The sequence below is a fragment of the Nicotiana sylvestris genome, chromosome 4 (assembly GCF_000393655.2).
Source record: "Nicotiana sylvestris chromosome 4, ASM39365v2, whole genome shotgun sequence".
Classification (NCBI taxonomy): domain Eukaryota; kingdom Viridiplantae; phylum Streptophyta; class Magnoliopsida; order Solanales; family Solanaceae; genus Nicotiana; species Nicotiana sylvestris.
The window spans coordinates 6,040,558-6,055,574 of NC_091060.1; positions in this window are offsets into that span (position 1 = coordinate 6,040,558).

Sequence of the window (15,017 nt, forward strand, 5' to 3'; positions counted from 1 at the left end):
ATTTTATACTGACTTAATAAAATAAACTCTCTAGCCATTAAATGTACTTATACTCTTAATCTTGATATAATTATTATTAGCTGTGTATATTATTATTGTTTTGATTTATTAAAAGGCGAGATTCTTTCGTGGGTCAATATGCCTGGTAAATTGGATAATAATAATATACATTGGCGAAGTAATAGTTAGTTGATGGAATCCATGTCTCGGTTTAGAGATTGATGATATACCTTTATGAAAGCTTATAAGTTTTCATGTGTAAACCCGGCCGGTGGATTTTGTATCCGACACATGAAATAAGTTAAGCGAAAGTCTAAAGGAAATAATCAATAAATTAAATCGTCAGTAATTTAATTTAATTGATTCGTATCTGAATCTTAACATGGGGAGTTAAATAAGATTTAATGGATGAATTTCGAAATTGAATAAGGAGTGTAATTACGAATTTTTAGTGGAATAATTCGTAATTAATTATGGTGGATATTAATTTCGAAAATTACAAATTAATTCCATAATTGGAAGCCTTGTTAATTAAATTCTGTGGTCCCTACTGTGCCTAAATAATAGGAAATAAAGGAATCCTTTTTCTGGTGGAAAAGAAAACCTAACAGGTTTTGGAAAAGGGTCTTAACCCTTAAAACTTGTGCTATAAATACATAAGGTTTTCCACCTAGAGGGATGAGTACATGGTGGCTGAAATTTTCAGCCAAGTTTTCCTAGAAATTTCGCCCACACGAAATTGCTATTTTCGGGTATTATTTGGGTAACACAGTAGAAGACCGTGGAACGTTCGAGGATCACGATTGTGCGGGTGATGGAGATTCCATTGAGAAGTTATGGAACTGAAGGCTCACGTGGTAGAAGAGATATGTTCACGCTTCAAGAGGTAACCCGTGAAATCCCGTTTATGCTAGTTGTCTAAATTACATGTGATTTTGATACTGGGATTGCTTCTGCTGCATATAATAATCCATCATCAACTACACACTTTATCTTTGCGGGAATCCTATTACTCCCCTAAACTATTTTAAAGTAAAATTATTTGCACCCTTAAAGCTAACGTGGCAGAGTGTATGTATTTCACTCTACTTTGGGAGAGTGAGAAGCAAGAAAAAACAATTTTCAGATTTTTCTTTTTTGCTTTTTTACCATTTTTTTTCTTACCTTTTTTCCCTTCTCCGTTTCCTTTTTCTTTTTCTTTGTCTTTTTCTTTTACTTCTTTTTTCGTTTCTTCTCTAATTTCGGCAGATATTCATTCACCGACGACTTTATCTTACTGTTTTTCTTCCATTTATTCTGTTTTATTTTTCCTCTTTTTATCATTTTCGCACACAAATTAAACTCTCAAAAAGATCTATTCATAAGCAAAACAAAATATACTCAAATCGGGATAAAAATCTGTTGCCGAAAAAAAATTCGCTGGAAAAAATGATGTTCTTGAAATTTCGACGACCACCATTTTATGCCGTTGGTGACCAAAACAAAAAGAAAGAGATTGAAATAACCAACAAAAAATGAGAATAATAAGAAATAAGAGAAAAGGATAAGAAAAAGAAGAAAGAATAAAAAAAATACTAAAAAGAATTGTGGCAGCGCATGTACTTCACCACTTGCCAAGAATTTAGTTGTCTAGTTTTAGGGTGATATTTATTCCATTTAAAAATAATTTAGGAGGGTAATAGGATTTCCGCAAAGATAAAGTGTGTAGTTAGAAATCCGGGTATAAGTCAGGGGTAATTATGCATTTTTCTTTAATTATAATGGTTGTTACTTTACTTTTTAATTATCATATTAGATTTCTTATAAAGAGCTAAATATTGTTGTCGGTTAATTAAACATGATAGTGTAAAAAGTGTATATACGCGTGAGAGCGCGGAGCTAAATTTAATAGCGATTGGATAAACAATTCTAGCTTAGAAACTTTTTCTTTTTTTAATTTTATCACATAGGGACAGGGTGTAGGGATAGGGAGAAATGGGGAAAGGGATTACAAAATGGAGAATCGAACCCTTAATAATAAGGTAAAAGTTTATGTAGCCAAATTAGCGATGCTGAATTGTTCACCTTACAACACCCCGTGAAAATAACTTCGTCTCCATCAAAAAAGAAACTGTATGAGTCAAAGACGATAGTGGTCGCCCTCAATAGGAATGATAGGGGGTCGACCAAGTCGGGATCCTGCTCATGTGGCAAAACAGCAAAGAGCACCTTGGCCGTCCTCGGAGTCAAATCGTCGAAAACATACATCAAGTCAATATTATGTTCGATTGACGACGAAAGGGACAGTCGCAAGAAAGCATGTTGGTCAAATACCATTGAATAAAAGCTCTAGGAAATATATATATATATATATATATATATATATATATATATATATAGGGGTAAGCTCAAAGAAGGGGGAGGAGAATTTCTCACTGATGAACAGTCGCTTCACTTTTTCCTCTCTAGTATTTCACTTACAATTCTTTTTGGCTTAAAATGTAAACCAATTTTTTTTCTCGTGTTTGATATAAGATTATGACATCGATAAATTTGAGATGTTCCTATCTTTCGTTATTTCTCGTTGTATACTTTTCGATCTGAAGTTAATTATGCTTGGCTAAGATTTACCTTCTTTATTATTGATAATTGAAGTTGGTAAAAGAGTCTTAAACTTTTTTGTTCAAACACAAACAATATCACCAACTTCTAAATTGCTACTGGCATCTTTAATGAGAATGAGATTCTAAATTACAAACTAATCAATAAATAATTAACCTAGCTGATTGTTAGGTGTTTGTCATAATTTTCTTACCATATTTGGTTTTTCTATTTGTTGAAGGAAAGGGCAATATAATTACCTTTAATTGAATTTTTCTTTTTGTAGAAAGAAATTACAAATCTCTCATATTTGGCTAGTCCTTTTTCTTGTAGGAAAACGTTTAGACTTCTATAAATTGAGGATCCTTCCTTCTCATTCAGCAGCATCCACAATGTAGTCATAGGGGGTTTAAGAGTCATGTTTAGGGGGGGAATTTTACGGGACAAGTGTTAGTGTGTCACTTGTGTTTGCCTCTTCGTGAGGTCGTTCTCTCGATATTTTGTATTCTCTTTTATATAGTGGATTGCTCATCTCCGCCGTAGACGTAGGTCAGTTGACCGAACCACGTTAAATGTTTGTGTCTTTTTTGATATATTTCTCTTTATTGTCTGATTTATCGTCGCTGAAAGTTTACTTTGTTAGCTTCCGCATGACACCTGACTTTTTCGAGCCTAACACTGATTACATCAAATTATCAGCGAGCCAAAAAGAATAAAACAAAATGGGAGCCAACAACCGTCGTCCGTGTATATTATTCTTAATTTTCTAACTTTCGAACACACAGCAAAATGGAAAATGCAAGTCTTTCGAGTACTGGTTATTAAGGCATATATAAACTAAAATGGTAGGTATACAATATACAGATACTTCCTCCGATTCGTCCCAATTTATGTGTCATACTTTCTTTTTCAGTTTGTCACAAAAAGAATATCATACTTCATTATCTAAAAATAATACTTCGTTATCCAAAAATAATACTCCCTCCGTTCACTTTTATTTGGCATGTATACTAAAAATAGATTTTTATTTTTACTTGTCACTTTACGCATATCAAGAAAAGACAAAAAAAAAAATTCTGTTATACCCACAGTATTTATTACTCATTTCAAATCATTTTTCAAATCCATTAAAAATATGCATCAATTAATATGGATATCATGATAAATTATGCACTTTATTTATTATTTCTTAAGAGATGTGAAAAGTTAAAACGTGTCAAGTAAAAGTGAACGAAGGGAGTATAATTTTAAATGTTTTATTTTACTTTTAATAGGATGATTTATAGTTATATACATATATATTGGTTTGTTTTGGATTACAATTCTTTTTTAAACTTTCGTATCCAATTAAATACCGCATAATTGGGTCGGAGGGAGTAACAAATAAGTCAATAACTCATGCATGGCGTCTTTAATCACCAAAATTTGATACCAGACATCAATTCTCGGAAACAAAATCTCTGCTTCTACGAAATAAGAGTAAGGTCTGCGTATATATCCTTCACATATCCTACCTATAAAATGCACTGAGTACGTTATTGTTGGAGAAGTTTTATTTTGTATCTCATACAACTTACACTAGTTGTATGAGGCTCCTTTTTGTCTCACAAATTTGTGGACCCCAATCTTATATTTCTAGGTCCACAAAAATCTGGGTCCACAAAATTATGAGACAAAAAAGTTGTCTCATACAACTAGTGTCAGTTGTATGAGACACAAAATAAAATTTTCCGTTATTGTTGTATTGATTACATCAACTTGTCCAACGAGCTAAAAATAATTAATAAAACAAGATGGGATCTGTTATGATAAATATCACATTATGGTGGATGTCTACTCTTCTTCCATGATCTTCATCTCAAATGCTTAATGACATAAATGACATATTTTGTATATTCAATGACATATTCCATGACATATTTTCTTCACTTTTTATGTCTATATAAAGGCCTTATAATAGATAGGAAAATACACACAATTAAAGAAGAAATAAGAATCTCTCTTCCTCTCTTTTTCTCTGTATCTCTTAGTTTGTTTTTGCTTGTTCTATATTGTTATTTTGGGTTATATTTTATAACACGTTATACACGAGGCTCTACCATCTCAAGAAGATCTTTGAGAAAATTAAGGTATAATTTTTCTCAAATTTGTATTTTTTTAATTATGTCTGATATTATGAAAAGAAAGTTCGTTGCCCTTGAAATTTCGGGTAAGAACTATATGACATGGATATTGGATGCTGAAATCCATTTATATGTAATGGGTCTTGGAGACGCCATTAAAGATAAAGATACAGCATCTACCCAAGACTGTGTTAAGGCCTTGATTTCTTGCGCCATCACCTTGATGAAGAGTTGAAAATTGAATATCTCACAGTGAAAGATCCACTTGTTTTGTGGAATGGTTTAAAGGAAAGATATGACAACTTAAAGTTGGTCACTCTTCCACAAGCACGATATGATTGGGCTCATTTTAGGCTCCAAGACTTTAAGTCCGTTTCTGAATATAATTCTGCTATGTTTAGAATTACTTCTAAATTAAAACTCTGCGGAGATAATATCAGTGACTATGATATGCTTGAAAAAACGTTTATAACGTTTCATGCCTCCAATATGGTCTTGCAACAGCAGTACCGAGAGAAAGGCTTCACAAAGTACTCTCAGTTGATTTCTCTTCTACTTGTGGCTGAACGAAACAATGAATTGCTTATGAGAAATCACGAAAATCGACCCACTGGGTCTACACCATTGCCTAAAGAGGATGAGGTGTATTCCCATTATGCTAATCGTGGAAAAGGTCGTGGTCATATTCGTGGTCGTGGCCATATCCAAGGAAGAAAATTTTCTGGTGTTAATCATCCTCCACCGAAAAATAACTTTCAAAAATGGAAAGGGAAAGATGAGAAGCGAAACGCAGAGGGTTCAGAAACTAAATGCTATCGTTGCGGTGGAAAAGGGCATTGGGCAAAAATTTTGTCGCATACCAAAACATTTGGTTGAGCTTTATCAAGCATCTCTGAAGAATAAAGGCCATGAAGCCAATCTTGTCTATGACAATGAATTTGACATCACCCACTTGGATGTGGCAGATTTTTTTGAGCACCCTGATAAAAAAATAAACCACTTGATCGGTGATGGATCTGTGGTTAGAGATGATTGAGCAATTTAATTTTTATGCTTTCCTACTCGTAGTATGTAATGAATAAACATCTCGTAATTTTTATTGCACTTTATGATTCTCCTTATGTAGTTCTTAAGAATATTTTTATTTCTAAAATTTTATAAATTTCACAAACAAGGAGTAATATCATATTAATTAGTATTCTAGTCTCAGTGATCTTTTAACAATTTTAACTTTCCTTTACGTTGCTTTAATTCTCTTTAAGAAAAGGTTTACAAGCACCCTGGAACAACTTTTGTTTCTTCACCCTCAATTTATTTTTTATGAGTATGTTATTTTCTTACACGGATCAATTATTTTTCATACAATGTGTAGGAAAATGCAAATAATTTATACATGTAAATAAATTTATTGTAGTTGTATTAGTCATATATGTACTTGTATTATTTTTTGCGTAATTATTTGTATAATAATTAGAATTTGCCAGAAAATGCATTAAAGGCTGATATTGAATTATTGGTTTAACTTTATTTCTTTTCCATTTTTCTCTAAAAATACTAATATTTATTCATATACTTCTTTTGTATGTCAAACTACGGGAAGCAAATATGGATATCTTTTAAAGCAAACTTGGATCAAAGTTCAATTGTAAAATATTTGCTTAATTGATTCATGTACGATACATACAATATTCAAAGAGAATAAATATTTCTCTCATTTAAGTATGTGTAAGGCAGATATTACTACAATTTTTGGTAGTAGTAATCTAATTGAAGGCTCTGGAAGAGCTACTATAACTCTGCCTATGGGAACAATAATTATCATAGAGAATGCAATGTTCTCCTCCAAGTCCAAGAGGAACTTGTTGAGTTTTAAAGATATCCGCATAAATGGATTTCATATTGAGACAATAGATGAGAATAATATGGAATATCTCATCGTTACCAAGAATGTCTCTGGCCAGAAAAGAATTATTGAGAAGTTCTCATCTTTATCTTGTGGCCTGTATTGGACAAAAATTAGTGCAATTGAGGCACATTCTACCTTAAACCAAAAGGTTACTGCTTCCAATACTTTTGTACTTTGGCATGATCAATTGGGCCATCCTGGATCAATTATGATGAGACGAATCATAGAAAACTCAAATGGGCATCCATTAAAGAATTTAAAAATTCTTTTAAATAATGAATTTTCTTGCACTTCTTGTTATCAAGGCAAGTTAATTATAAGACCATCACCAACAAAGGTTGGGATTGAGTCCCTTGCGTTTTTAGAACGTATACAAGAGGATATTTGTGGATCTATACACCCACCTAGAGGGCCGTTTAGATATTTTATGGTCTTAATAGATGCATCTTCTAGATGGTCTCATGTATGCCTATTGTCATCTCGCAACCTCGCATTTGCAAAATTAATGGCACAAATAATCCGTTTACTGGTACAATTTCCCGATAATCCAATTAAGTCTATTAGACTTGATAATGCTGTTGAGTTTTCATCCCAAGCATTTAATGATTATTGCTTATCAATTGGGATAAAAGTGGAATATCCTGTAGTTCATGTTCACACTCAAAATGTCCTTGCAGAGTCTTTAATTAAACGTCTGCAATTGATAGCAAAACCGTTACTCATAAAAACGAAGTTGCCCACTTCTGTTTGGGGTCACACCATTTTGCATGCAGCAATGCTAATTCGTCTCAGACCGACAAATTATCACAAATATTCCTCGTTGCAATTAGTTTTGGGTCATGAAACTAATATATCTCATCTAAGAATTTTTGGATGCGCTGTATATGTGCCTGTAGAACCACCATATTACACCAAGATGGGTCCCCAAAGAAGGTTAGGAATATATGTTGGGTTTGAATTGCCCTCCATTATTCGCTACCTTGAAATTTTAACAGGAGATTTGTTCACTGCTCGTTTTGCAGATTGTCGATTCGATGAGGCATTCTTCCCAAAATTAGGGGGAGAAATTAGTGAAACCAAACGTGAAATTTTGTGGAAAAATACATCATTGTCTCATCTTGATCCACGTGCCTCTATTTGTGACACAGAGATGTAAAAGATTATCCATTTGCAGAAAATAGCAAATCAAATGCCAGATGCGTTTACGGATCTGAAAAGGATAACAAAATCACATGTCCCTGCAGAGAATGTTCCAATCCATATTGATGTCCCTATTGGACAATCTTTTAGTGTCATAGCTAATGAGTCAAAAGCACGCCTAAAACATGGCAGACCATTAGGTTCTAAGGATCGAAATCCTAGAAAAAGGAAAGCAAATGATCAAGATGACACTACGAAAGAGTCTCATAATGAAATTCACGATTTAACCAATCCTGAGATTCATGAGGAAATCAATGAGCCTGAAACTCAAGAAAATAAGGAATTATCAATAAATCCAATTGATATTGAGACAAATTTGAATCGAATGGATATAGTGGTGGATTACATCTTTGCATATAATGTTGCATCTAGCATTATGCAAGAAAGTGAGGATCTTGAACCTCAATCTGTTGGAGAATGTCGATAAAGACTTTATTGGCCAAAATAGCAAGAAACAATCCAATTAGAGTTAAGTTCACTTGCAAAACGTGAAGTTTTTGGGGCTGTAGTCCAAACACCTAATGGTGTTAAGCCTATTGGCTATAAATGGGTATTTGTACGTAAAAGGAATGAGAAAAATGAGGTACAAAGATATAAGGCACGCTTTGTTGCACACGGATTTTCACAAAGGCCTGGTGTCGATTATGAAGAGATATATTCTCCTGTTATGGATGTTATAACATTCAGTTATCTCATTAGTTTTGCTGTCCATGAAAAGCTTGACATGCATTTAATGGATGTAGTTACAGCCTACCTTTACGGCTCACTTGATAATAAGATATACATGAAAATTCCCAAGGGATTTAAAATGCCTAATGCACAGAATTCAAAGTCCCGGGAAATATTTTTAATCAAATTACAAAGATCTTTGTATGGTCTAAAGCAATCAGAAAGAATATGGTATAACCGTCTTAGTGAGTATTTATTAAAGGAGGGTTATATAAATGATGCCATTTGTCCATGTGTTTTTATAAAGAAAACAACATCGGAATTTGTTGTACTTGTCGTATATGTCGATGACATAAACCTTATTGGAACTCCTACAGAACTCCAAAAGGCAATTGATTATTTAAAGAAGGAATTCGAGATGAAAGATCTCGGAAAGACCAAATTATGTCTCGGTTTGCAAATTGAACATTTGACAAATGAGATTTTTGTTCATCAATCTGCCTACATTAAAAGGGTATTGAAACGGTTTTGCATGGATAGAGCACATCCATTAAGTGCTCCGATGATTGTTCGATCACTTGATGTGAATAAGGACCCGTTTCGATATCAAGAAAAGAATGAAGAGCTCTTGGTCCTGAAGTACCATATCTTAGTGCAATTGGTGCACTAATGTATCTTGCTAACACTACAAGGCCTGACATAACTTTTTCGGTTAATGTCTTAGCAAGATATAGCTCCGCTCCTATAAGGAGACACTGGAATGGGATCAAACACATATTGTGATATCTAAAAGGGACTACCGATATGGGCTTATTTTATGGCAATGATTGCAATCCCGATCTTGTTGGTTATGCCGATGCTGGGTATTTATCTGACCCGCATAAGGCTCGATCTCAAACAGGTTATGTGTTTACATGTGGCGGCACTGCCATATCTTGGCGATCGACTAAGCAATCAATCGTGGCTACTTCTTGTAATCATGCTGAGATAATTGCTATTCATGAAGCAAGTCGAGAATGTATTTGGTTGAGGTCTATAATATATCTTATCCGAGACAAATGTGGTTTGAAGTGTGAAAAACTACCCACAATTTTGTATGAAGACAATGCAACATACATAGCCCAATTGAAGGGAAGATTCATAAAAGGAGATAGGACAAAGAACATTTCACCAAAGTTATTTTTTACACATGATCTTCAAAAGAATGGTGATATCAATGTGCAACAGATTCGTTCAAGTGATAATATGGCTGATTTATTCACCAAATCTCTACCAACATCAACCTTCAAGAAACTGGTGTACAAAATTGGGATGCGAAGGCTCAAGGATGTGAGTTGATGCTCTCATCAAGGGGAGTTAATACGCGTTGTACTCTTTTTCCCTTACAAGGTTTTGTCCTACTGAGTTTTCCTTGCAAGGTTTTTAACGAGGCAATAAAAGGGCGTATTTCTAATCATGTGTACTCTTTTTCCTTCACTGGGATTTTTTTACCCATAAGGTTTTTTCCTAGTAAGGTTTTAACGAGGCACATTATCTTTGGACATACAAGGGGGGGGGAGTGTTATGATAAATATCACATTATGGTGGATGTCTACTCTTCTTCCATGATCTTCATCTCAAATGCTTAATGACATATTCAATGACATATTTTGTATGTTCAATGACATATTCCATGACATATTTTCTTCACTTTTTATGCCTATATAAAGGCCTTGTAATAGATAGAAAAATACACATAATTGAAAAAGAAATAAGAATCTCTCTTCCTCTCTATATCTCTTAGTTTGTTTTTGCTTGTTCTATATTGTTATTTTGGGTTATATTTTATAACAGGATCCAAAAAACTCCAACAAAAGAACACTAGTTAACCAAGTTTTATTTCTATTTGTTTGGTGAATGTTCTTTCACACACATCAAAATATAGAAAGGTTGATTAATCTTATTCCTCAAAACTCTTAATTGGCGAATTAAATATAATAATACCAGCTTCTTTAGGTAACCTAAACGTCACCTTATTTTTCAATTTTCCACTTGGGCTTCTACTCATTGAACTCATTGCCTCAACCCCTTCCACTTTGGTAGCTCTTTCATATGAATTAATACTAATTTTTGGAGAAAATAAATATTCTTTATTGATGAATTCTGGTGACAAGTAAACCCTTGTGATATTATTAACTTGTACTTCAGCATTTGGCACAGCTCCTTCATAGTTAGTATTTATATTTGAAATTGAGAGAAAATCTTGCAAAGATTTGTGAATTTGAAGAGGACTTGTATTTTCAAGATTTCTTGAATGGTTATTTTTTTTGGAATTTGCTGGGGTGAATTTTTTTGGTTGCTGGGGTTCTGAATTTGTGTGGTTGAGACAACAGAGTTTTGCACCCATAACTGGAAATTTGGTATATGAGCTTATTCTAACAAGAAAATAAATAAATTTTACTAGAAACTAGAAAATACTACAATGGGTGAATATCCAAGGTCAGCGAAAGGGGTCGGACAAGAATTTGGAGGGGAGATTATATAGGGATTTTCTTGGAGAGACCTAGAAAAGAATATAGTGATCTTTTGATTTACTCTATGTTGTCTTAGGTATTATCATAATTTATACTTTTTGTTGGGTTTACATCTGTATTGGTCAAAATCTGACTGTCACGACCAAGTTGACTTTCATCCCGCCTTAGTAACTGGGCAGTGAAAGTCAACAGAGCCCACTCCATTTCTCCTCTATGACATTCGATGAATCGGTAAGAGCGACGCCTAAAATCATGACCAAGACACATTAGCGGTAAGAAGATGTCGAGTCAAGCAAAGGGCAAGGATGCCCTGACTATATATGGCCAGGGAAAGCTCTCTCCATGGGGGGGGGGGGGGGCTTCAACGATCTCTCTAAGAGAAAACAAAAGCTCTCTTCTTGTATTCTAGAAAAATAAGAAATGAACTCGAAGAAAATATGTAAGACTACTTCCTCATTGATTGAGGAGAGACACAACGTTGAATCCTAATAAGATCAATCATATTTCTTTTATCTTATGTGCAATCATTGTTGTTAATTTTTTGATCTGGAATTAATTATGTCTTACTAAGATTTACCCCTTCATCTTTAATTGATTTGTTCAAAAAGGTTTTAATATCTTTTGAGTCAAACAATTTGGCGCCGTCTATGGGGATTTCTTAGTGAAAATTCCTAGTTTCTCCCAGATCAAAGCCACGAAACACAATCACCCACCAAAAAAAGCACGAAGGGAGAATCCAACCCACGCGAGGCATGGGAGCAGCGCATAAACGGAAGGAGAGCCGAGTAGGATTACCAAGCTTAGAAATCCTCGCCCCATCAACCGCAGATATACTAAATAAGGAAAACGATGTTACCAACCTGTTCTCCCCCACCGGACCACTGGGCGGGAGCGAAGAAAAGCTCATCCTCACCTCCCACTCTTTGTCCAAACAAGCACATAAGACCCACGTGGGTGAAAGTACAAAGGAACATCTCGATTGAAGAACAAAAATTGATTTAACACAGCTGAAATACTTCCTGCCGGCAACGTCTCCGAGCTGGACAGCAGGAGTCAGACAAGAAAACTATAATATGTACACAGCACGAACCTAAGCGAAACTTCAACACCTCGTATTCACCAGCGTTGCACCATCTGCTGCAAGCTATAACAAACAAACTGGGACTCCCATGGAAGATGCCCAACTCTCTAGAAACTGGGACTGACGATGGGCTGTTATTTTGATAAGTTCGAAATAACCTCCATTAAGGCCAAGGGACTTCGCCAAAGAAGAGAATGGTTCGACCTCGATCGAACGATGACGGGCTGTTATTTCGATAAGTTCAAAATAACACACTTTAAGGCCAAGGGCCTTCGCCAAAGGAGAGAATGGTTCGACCTCAATCGAATGACGACGGGTTGTTATTTCGATAAGTTCGAAATAACATCCCTTTAAGTCCAAGGGCCTTCGCCAACAGAGAAAGGTTCGACCTCGATCGAATGACGATGGGCTGTTATTTTGATAAGTTCGAAATAACACCCCTTTAAGGCCAAGGGCCTTCGCTAAAGAAGAAAAAGGTTCGACTTAGACCGAACGACGACGGGCTGTTATTTTGATAAGTTCGAAATAGCACCCTTTAAAGCCAACAGCTTTTGCCAAAGAAAAGAATGGTTCGACCTCGATCGAACGATGACAGGCTATTATTTCAATAAGTTCGAAATAACACCCCTTTAAGGCCAAGGGCCTTCGCCAACAGAAAAGGATTCGACCTCGATCAAACGACAACGGGTTGTTATTTCGATAAGTTCGAAATAACACCTTTTAAGTCCAAGAGCCTTCACCAAATAAGAGAATGGTTCGACCTCGATCGAACGACGATGGGCTGTTATTTCGATAAGTTCAAAATAACACCCTTTAAAGCCAAGGGCCTTCGCCAAAGAAGAGAAAGGTTTGACTTCGATCGAACGACGACAGGCTGTTATTTCGATCCTTTGCCAAAAAAGAGAAAAGTTCGACCTCGACCAAACGACGACAGGCTGTTATTTCGATAAGTTCGAAATAACACCCCTTTAAGGCTAAGGGCCTTTGATAAAGAAAAGAAAGGTTCGACTTCGACCAAACGACGATGGGCTGTTATTTTGATAAGTTCGAAATAACACCTTTTAAGGCCAAGGGCCTTCGCCAAAGAAGAGAATGGTTCAACCTCGATCGAACGACGACGGGATGTTATTTTGATAAATTCGAAATAATACCCCTTTAAGGCCAAGAACCTTCGCCAACAGAGAAGGGTTCGACCTTGATCGAATGACGACGGGCTGTTATTTTGATAAGTTCGAAATAACGCCCTTTAAGCCCAAGGGACTTCGCCAAAGAATAGAATGGTTTGACCTTGATCGAACGACGACGGGCTGTTATTTTGATAAGTTCGAAATAATACCCTTTAAGGCCAAAGGCCTTCGCCAAAGAAGAGAATGGTTCGATATCGATCGAACAACGACGGGATGTTATTTCGATAAGTTAGAAATAACACCCTTTAAGGCCAAGGGCCTTCGCCAAAGAAGAGAATGGTTCGACCTCGACCGAACGACGACGGTCTGTTATTTTGATAAGTTCGAAATAACACTCTTTAAGGCCAATGGACTTCGCCAAAGAAGAGAATAGTTTGACTTCGATTAAACGACGATGGGCTGTTATTTCGATAAGTTCGAAATAACACCCTTTTAGGCCAAGGGCATTCACAAAAAAAGAGAAAAGTTCGACTTCGATCGAACGACGACAGGCTATTATTTCGATAAGTTCGAAATAACAGCCCTTTAAGGTCAAGGGCCTTCGCCAAAGAAGAGAAAGGTTCGACTTCTATCGAACGATGACGGGCTATTATTTCGATAAGTTCGAAATAACACCCTTTAATGCCAAGGGCCTTCGCCAAAGAAGAGAATGGTTTGACCTCGATCGAACGACGTCGGGCTATTATTTCGATAAGTTCGAAATAATACCCTTTAAGGCCAAGGGCAATCGCCAACAAAGAAGGGTTCGACCTTGATCGAACGACGTCGGGCTGTTATTTCGATAAGTTCGAAATAACACCCCTTTAAGGCCAAGGGCCTTCGCCAAAGAAGTTAAAGGTTCAACTTCGACCGAACAACGACGGGTTGTTATTACGATAAGTTCGAAATAACACCCTTTAAGGCCAAGGGCCTTCACCAAAGAAGAGATGGTTCGACCTTGATCGAACGACGACGGGCTGTTATTTCGATAAGTTCGAAATAACACCCCTTTAAGGCCAAGGGCCTTTGCCAACAGAGAAGGGTTCGACCTCGATTAAAAGATGACAAGCTGTTATTTCAACAAGTTCAAAATAACACCCTTTAAGGCCAAGAGACTTCGCCAATGAAGAGAATGGTTCAACCTCGATCGAACGACGATGGGCTGTTATTTCGATAAGTTCGAAATAACACCCTTTAAGGCCAAAGGCCTTCGCCAAAGACGAGATAGGTTCGACTTCGATTGAACGACGATAGGTTGTTATTTCGATAAATTCGAAATAACACCCTGTAAGGCCAAAGGCCTTCGCAAAAAAAGAGAAACGTTCGACCTCGATCGAACGATGACGGGTTATTATTTCGATAAGTTCGAAATAAAACCCCTTTAAGGCCAAGGGCCTTCACCAAAGAAGAGAAAAGTTCGACTTCGCTCGAACGATGATGGGATGTTATTTTGATAAGTTCGAAATAACACCCTTTAAGGCCAAGGGCCTTCGCCAAAGAAGAGAATGGTTCGACCTCGATCGAATGACGACGAACTGTTATTTCGATAAGTTCGAAATAACACCCCTTTAAGGCCAAGGGCCTTCGCCAACAAAGAAGGGTTCGTCCTCGATCGAATGACGACGGACTGTTATTTCGATAAGTTCGAAATAACACCCTTTAAGACTAAGGGCCTTCGCCAAAGAAAAGAATGGTTCGACCTCGATCGAACGACAACGGGCTGTTGTTTTGATAAGTTCGAAATAACACCCTTTAAGGCCAAGGGCCTTCACCAAATAA